Here is an 8,683-nt window from a genome sequence, read left to right as displayed (position 1 = left end):
TAAATATGGTTTCCCTAAGAGCTCAGTATTTATTTCATGACATGTACATATTTACAAATCAAACTCTTTTAATATTATAAGTAACACATGAATATACATATTCATATTATATAAACTTTAGGATAAGATATCTTAAATTATTTGCTAATGTTCAATTGTGTTAACAAATGTGCTCTGTAATTGAAAGTCACACACCTTTTATAAGAAAATATGTATGTATATTCAAGTTCAGAAAATAGTGTGATCATTTTTTATTTTGTTCATTTTTCTTAATTTTAAAGGTTTATTATGGGAGATATATAAGAACAATGTTGGAAGAACTCATTAATGATAAATTTGTTTGATATAACCAAAACTTTACTCTTCTGACTGACAGTTAATTATGTTTTTTTGGGGGGAAGACTATTAATTCTAAACAGTATTAGCAAAGAATTGGGTTTCTCGCCATTTGAGGCAGAGGAAATTCTTTTTGATTACTAGTTGAAAAACCGAAATCATTCTTTAAATAGCCTGTCTTGCAGGTAAAGGGTAGACTGAATTTACCAAACCATACCACTTAAAAAAAAAAGGCGGCTGCTCTAGCTCTTCTCAGATTATTATTGACATGTCAAAACTTAATGGGAAGTCATGTAACCTAAATCTACTTCCTAACTTGTAGTTAGCCTAGCTTTGTGCTGTATGTGCTTTGATCCGATCCCTGGATTTCAGGGGTAACTTTTTACATTGCTCTAGAATAGACCTGGCATTAGGATAATTTGCCTGCAAGTGCCATCTAAGTCAGACTATTCCAAACATTGGATCATTAAGGAGATTGTTCAAGCATCATAAATGTTACTCTTGTTGTTTATCTGATTGATAAAGTAGAAATTTATATTTTCTGTTTATCATTTTAACTTAATAAGATAATTTTTTATTGCTAACCTGTTCCTTTTAAACTATTTGTTTACCTACAAGCTTAATTCAACTTGATGTTTTTTCAAATTAGTGTGTGCCTTCCTTGATTTAATGTGTTTGTTATATTTCATTAGTAAATTATAGAATTTTTGTGTAGCAAATCCACGTGAAAGAATTTGGTACATTCTAGGTCACTAGATGAAAATTTCACAAAATGTTACAGAAGTGATAATACATTCTATTATTAGCAAAAAGATCATAGTCTTTTCAAGTAGTTTAAGTAAAGTGAACCTAAAATCCTATACCATGACTAGCTTATGACAATGATCAATGCAAGTAAATGCTAATTATCATACTAAATAAATTTAGCCAGTAGAAGTAAAGTTGAGAAAAAATGTGGATAATTCCAACTGTTTCTCTCTAGTGCAACTGAAAAACAATGACAGGTGTGGTAACATGTTCAATATTGCATCTGAAACTTTTAACCACTGTATTTTAATGTCTTTTGTCTAGCATTCCTTCTGAATTTTAGTTAACCTTGGTTTTGTGTTGGTTTGTAAATTTCCCACTTAAGTCTTTCTATATCACAGCTACACACAAATCACCACAGTATGAGAAACTTTCAGACAAATGGTTTGATAGCTAAGAAATAGTAATCCCTCATGATGAGATCTAACAAAATGTAAGACATTCCATGATGAGACCTACTATGAGCAGTAGAAAAGAAGTTTTCTCATGGGTATGGACTAATTTCAATATGAGTGGACACTGTGGGTGGGAAAGCTTGCCTTTTTTGGAGGTGGGGTGGTGTTGATCCTGAATCTGGCTTATAATCTGACCTCTGGTTCTGTTGACTTTATTCAACAGCCTGCAGTTCTTGAGAATCAGCAGCAGCCAGGTGTCTTGCCTCTTGATCTTAAATTCATTCTCCTTTACAGCTTGAAGCCTGATGTCTTGCCTGCCAATCTTGGGTTCATCAGTCCCTGAAGCTATGTGAGTCAGGAGAAACCTCCAACCTGACATCTGACTCAAGGGCTTGGAACCTGCTGACTTCTTCCTTTATAGAAACATCTCGATAGATTAGATAGATAGATAGATAGATAGATAGATAGATAGATAGATAGATAGATGTTTATTTATATTTACACACACATAAATGAAAATGCACACACACGCATGCACACATAAACACACATGCGCATGCACACATAAACACACATGCGCATGCACACACACATAGTTGTTGTTGTTGTTATGTGTTGTCAAGTTGGTTCTGATTCACAGAAACCCTGTACAAAAAAAGGAAACACTGCCTGGTCCTGTGTCATCCTCAGAGTTGTACTTATGTTTGAGCTCATTGTGACAGCTACTGTGTCAATCCATCTTGTCCAGGGTTTTCCCTACTTTTGCTGCCCCTCTGCTTTGCCCAGCATGATGTCCTTTTCCTGGAGCTGATTTCTCCTGACAACATATCCAAAGTATGTGAAATGAAATCTGGGGATCCTTACCTTTAAGGAGCATCCATGGGATTTTCATTATTTGTTCCCAGCACCATAATTGAAAGTCAATTCCTCTTTGGTCATCTTGATTCAATACCCAGCTTTCACGTGCATGTGTGACCATTAAAATACCATGGTTTGGGTCAGACATACCTTAGTCCTCAAAGTAACATCCTTGCTTTTCAACACCGCTGTAGATTGTCAACTAGACAATCCTAGCAAGGTGTGGAGTCAAATTTGTCAATAAAGTGACAATCTGATGACACATCCTTGATGTCATAAGTGTTTTTAATAATAGCAAGACAAACAGAGATTATCTTTTTACCATTTCACCTTCCTCCTCACGGGGACCTCACTGTTTCCCTGTATCTGCCTCTAAGGGTGCTCCCATGTGGAATATCCGACCTTCAAGCTGTGAGTGCGCTATTGTTTCCACTGACTTTGGATCCATGTGACTCTTCACTCGCTGGCCTAAGGTCTCCCTGCTTCCCACTTCACCTTTTGGCATCAGTTACGTGAGTCTGAAGAGGGTTCTGGCTAACATTGGCCTTGTGAATTTGAGTTGAATTTGGCAGGGATATATATATATATATATATGATTTTTTAATATTAAGCTCTTTATTGTACATATATAAGTGTCACTGTGTTTGTTTCTCGAGACAACTCGGCCTAACACATACTTTATAGTGGTCTTCTGCAATAGATGTACTTATCTGTCAGTTTGTCGGACTGGCATTTCAAATGCCAGCAGGGTCACCCAAAATGAATTGGCTTCAGCTGAGCATCCAAACTAAGATGAGCCCTGAAGGTAGGACCAAAAGTATGAGCTAAACCAAACTTACTGTCATTGAGTTGATGATGACACATAGCATCCCTATTGGACAGGGTGGAACTGGCCCTATGGGTTTCCAAGACTGTAAATCTTTATGAGAGTAAAAAGCTCCCTATTTCTACTGCTGTTCATTGGTGGCTTTGATCTGAAGGTCTTGTGGATCTGAGTTCAACACATAACCATTATGCCACCAGAAAGATATTCAAAATATAACTGAGGAAGAACTGCCTTCTCAAAGTAGAGTTGACCTAATGACATGGATGGAGTAAAGCTTGTTGGAATAAAGGCTTCAGGATCTTCATGTGCTGATGGGACACAACTCAAAATAAGAAGAAACTACTCAACCATCAATTGTATACAAATAAATCCTGTCAATACAACTATTATTCAAAGTTTATGCACCAACCACTAAAGTAAGTGATACACATACAGTAGGTGTGTTTTAAATGTGCTGCTCGGACACACTGAGTTCCCTATAGCACATCACTAATGACACTTTAGTGTGTATCTTTATTTGTCTATACCCCCTGAAAGACTATGTCCATCATGCATGAAAAATAACAGGAGTGGAAATGGTATTTGGGGATTAATGAATGAATAAATGAACATAGAAATATATTTAGAAATGCCAATCAGAAACAATAATAATATCTAAACATGGTAAAGTGCTTTCTATGTTTCCGAAGCTGTTTGTTCTTAATTTATATACTCAAAAATAAACCAAGGCAGAAACTTTGTTATCCTCATATAACAGAGTAGGAAGCTGAGGCAAAGAGAGGCAACTGAGGGCAACATAACTGAGAGTAAATAATGGGACTGGAATTTGTATTCATACCATGTCATTCCAGAGTCCTGGTTCTTAACTCTTGTTTTAAAAAAGCCAACAGAATATAGTAACTAAGAATCACATAGCATTTACCACATGTACCTTTTAGGTGCTATCGAGTGGCTCTGACCTATAATGACCATATGCACAACAGAATGAAACATGCACAGTCCTGCACCATCCTCGCAATTGTCCCTATGCATGAGCCCATTGATGCAGCCACTGTGTCAATCCATCTCAGTGAGGGTCTTCTTTTTTGTCCACACTTCCACTTTACCAAAGATAATGTCTTTCTCCAGCTGCTGGTGTCGCCTGACAGTATGTCAAAAATATGTAAGATGAAGTCTTGCCATCCTTTCCTCTAAGAAGCATTCTGGTCTTATGTCTTTCAAGACAGATCAGTTTTTCCTTTTAACAGTCCATGGTACTTTCACTACTATTCTTCAGAACCACAATTCAAATGCATTTATTCTTGTATGGCCATACCGAGCACTTTTAAAATTAATACACATGTGTGGACCTAACTAATCAAAACAGTATCATCTAACAACTTTATAATGTAAGCATAACTAGTACTGGTTGTCCTTGCATCACTGAGATTATAAGAATATAGAGGAGGGCACTAAAGGAAAAGACCTCGTCTCTCTGCCCACCCCCTGAGAAGCATTTGTTCTTTTTAAATTTTTTTAATTTAATTTTTTCAAAACCACATTTTGGGAGGTAATACAGATATCATAGCATTCTATAGTTCAATCACATCAAACAGTATTATACAACCGCTACCACAATCAGTTTCAAATGCTCAAATTATAAAAAGTAATTGCATCAATTTACATTTATGAAGCAATTGTATTCAAAGCATTTACACATGTAAGGTCACATCTTTTTTTGCTGGGGCCTAATAATTGGAAATAAATGCATTAACAATGATACATTTCAGTTTTATTTTACTTTGTGAATCAGATGGTGTTTGAAATTGTGTCCAACTTGAGCCCACCACAGGACAATACCAAGGTAACAACTTCCAAGGCAGCCCTTTAATCACGTGAATGAGGGTTTCAATGTGTTCTTCTATTGCAGATACACCCCATGTGATGACCAATATAACTCTGGAAGATGTGTTGCTGAAAATTAACAGCTTCTTATTGAGAGTCCTGACAGGGAGTCAGAAGAGCTGACTTCTTTTCCTACCTCTGACACAAACTGGAAGACTTGACTTACCTGAATCTCAGTTTTCTTGCTTGTAAAATTAGTCTGGTGGGCAAGATTCTTTGTGAGTACTCTAAATTCTTACTCTGCATAGCCACACAAATTGCAGCTTAATTATTTTGTGAGACTTCTTCTAACCATCTTGTTAGATGGTTGTCCATAAGATATTAATAAATAATAGCCTTGTTTGTGAGATATATAGGATTAAAATACAATCGTTATTTATTCTGCATCACAAGTTTGAGAAGTAAAGAGAACCTTATCTCTAAAAGTTATACCACTGAATAGAAACTCCGATTTCCTTTGACACATCTATATTATGTCATATGTTAGCCGAAAATTACGATCATGATACAAGTAGATAGAATGTTCTCAGAGTATTAATTATAAAGATATGGTAATTGAATAATACATGGCAGCTATTAAGAGGAGACTTTCAAGAACTGCTGTACTATGACTCAACAGCCAGTCGGTAATGTTACAGAGCCCAGGTACAAAGAATCTAATAGCGCCAGTGATAAGGGATATATGATGGCTATCTGCCACCACAAATAATGACCAATAATGAGGGTGAACTATGATTCATAAAGCATCTGCTGCTAGAAAAACTATCTGAGTAGTTATAAACCACACACACCTTATAAGCTGTTTCTATGAGCCCTGGGTCCATAGCTAATGAAGTCAGGATAAAACCTCCCTAGCAATTCTAAACCTCCCTTAGAAGAATAAACAGTGGTTCTTTCCTCTCCAGGCACTGTACAAAATAATAAATATCCCATTTCAAATGGACAACTAAACAAGTCAAGATCAGTTTACCTACTTTCTCAGTGAAGGAGACAAGGCAGAAAAAAACAAAAGGACAAAATAATCTATTTTTAGAGTTTCTTACAGGGAAACATGTTTCTAATGAATGTAAGTACAAAGAAGTCAATCACGCCACAAATTCAGGAAGCATCAAATTTACTAAGCATTTATTTTTAGCTCTAACAAGACTGAAGTGAATGCACTAAAAATTACCATGGTAAAATATGAATCTGAAAAAGATATAGTTACAAGCTTTACTTTTAACAAGAAAAATTCCATTAACATTGACTTATACTATTTCTCTGAAATATAAAACATCCTTCTATTCTTAGTTAAAAATATTTTATCCAGCAAAGCCTTTGGCTTAAAAAAAAATCTTAATGATGCTATTGAGGCAAATTACCTTCTAGCATGGATGGGCTATAAGAAAAACAAATAGAAGCTGCGGCTTAACAGATTCCAGCATTTCAAAACTATTTTCTTAAATAATCTTGAAATGAATATATATTCATTTGCACTATTTTAATTTTCTATTATTTCTGTCATCATCAAAGACATTCAGACACACACACACAAAATCAACTGATTTAGCAACTTTCTGGGAGTAGTCTTCTCAGTAGAGGAGAATACATTCAAATTGAAAGGACAGACCATATTAGATGGATTACTAGTCTTTTGACCTAAGCTCCCTATGATCTTAGAAATCTACCAGTCACTCCTGGAAATTTTTCAAAGGGACAGTTTGTTTCTTCTGAGTAGTCTGTTCTTTATCACATTCTAGCTATCCAGTTAAGAAGTCTTTTTAATCAAGGATAACACAGATAAACAAGAACAACAATAAACCAAAAATACTGGAATAATGGATTTCTGTCATATGTCTGTACAATACTGGAATAATGGTTTCAGAATCAGTAATATGAACATGTAAGTATGAATCAGCTCCTGATGAAATAGCCTGCAGTCATTTGGATAAAGCAGAAAGATGGCACTGATGTTTTTACATTAGCCGACAACCCATGCTTGTCATTATAGGATTTCTACAGATATTATTTGGAGGGATTTAGTAACAGTATTCCTGAATTACTGAACAGTAATAAAGTGCATACATTTTACAATGTGCAGGCTAGCTAGCAAAATGGAAGTGTATTTCATAAAATCCCTCTCCTGTCAATGTACAACATTAAAGCGGAGAAACACTGAGCAAAGAATTCCTCGAACTAGATAAGACTGACAATGTTCTCTTACTTCTTCAAGAATAACCCTTAGGGGGAGTGTGGAGTGGAGACCCAAAGCCCATCTGTAGACAATTGTACATGCCCTTATAGAAAGATCACAAAGCAGAGAGGAGCCAGTCAGGGAGAAATACAGCACCGATGAAACATACAACTTTCCTCTAGTTATTTAATGCTCTCCCCCACCACTATCATGGCCCCAATTCTACCATACAAATCCGGCTAGACCAGAGCATGTCTGTACCAGTATAAGAGCTGGAAACACAGGGAATCCAGGACAGATAAACCCCTCAGGACCAATAATGAGAGTAGCGAAACCAGGAGGGGAATGGGAAGGTTGGAGGAAAAATGGGGAACCAATCACAATGATCTGCATATAGCCCCCTCCCATGGGGTTACACAACAGAAAAGTGGGGGAAGGGAGACATCAGTCAGTGTAAGACATGAAAAAACAATAAGAGTTTATAAATTATTGAGGGTTCATAAGGGAGGAAGGGTGGGGGAGGGAGGGGAAAAATGAGCTGATACCAAGGGCTCAAGTAGAAAGAAAATGATGATGGCAACAAATGTACATGTATGCTTGACACAATGGATGGATGGATTGTGATAAGAGCTGTACAAGCTCCCAATAAAATGATTTAAAATTAAAAAGAAGAATAGCCCTTCATTCCTGTCTTTATCCTTCTTTCTTGTCTGTGATGTTCTCTTCCCTGGGCTTTTCCCACCTTCTTTCTTTTTGTATTCCTTTTTTCTACAACCAATAGAGTAGCAATAATTAAAGGTGACTGTGTGAAATATAACATTAAAATTTATTTTACTGTTGGATTAATTCAAATACTTACCATTATGATATAGTCCTACTCCTTTGTTCTATTATACATAAACATACACAATCTATACATATATGCATAAACAGATCATTATTTCTATAAGTAGATATCCTAGAAGGCAATTGTTTTTTTTCTTTTTAGAAACATATGACATTTACTTCAGAGTAATGGTTTTCATATATATATTTAAACCTTAATACGCAAAGTATTGTCCTAAAACAAAAGAAAGTTTAGCTCTTTTTAGAGGATAAGAGAGAGGATTATGGATCATAGAAAGAATATTTAGCTAGAACAGGGGTCCGCAAACTATGACTCAAGAGTCATGTCTGTTCTTTTGGTATGTACCTGTGGCTTGGAAGTAAAATAGAAAATGAAAATGAAATTACCATAGTTTCTTTTATTTAAAAAGCTAAATGACATTATTCAGATAATGGGGATTTCATTTGTCTGTAAAAATATATGTATGAAAATACAGGGAATCCAGGATGGATGAGCCCTATAGGACCAGTGGTGTGAGTGGCAAAACAGGGAGGGTAAAGGGAGAATGGGTAGGAAAG

Source organism: Echinops telfairi, unplaced genomic scaffold (assembly GCF_000313985.2).
Source record: "Echinops telfairi isolate 266 unplaced genomic scaffold, ASM31398v2 ScPeMD7_44;HRSCAF=162, whole genome shotgun sequence".
Taxonomy (NCBI): Eukaryota; Metazoa; Chordata; class Mammalia; order Afrosoricida; family Tenrecidae; genus Echinops; species Echinops telfairi.
Note: the sequence above shows the minus strand (reverse complement) of the source record.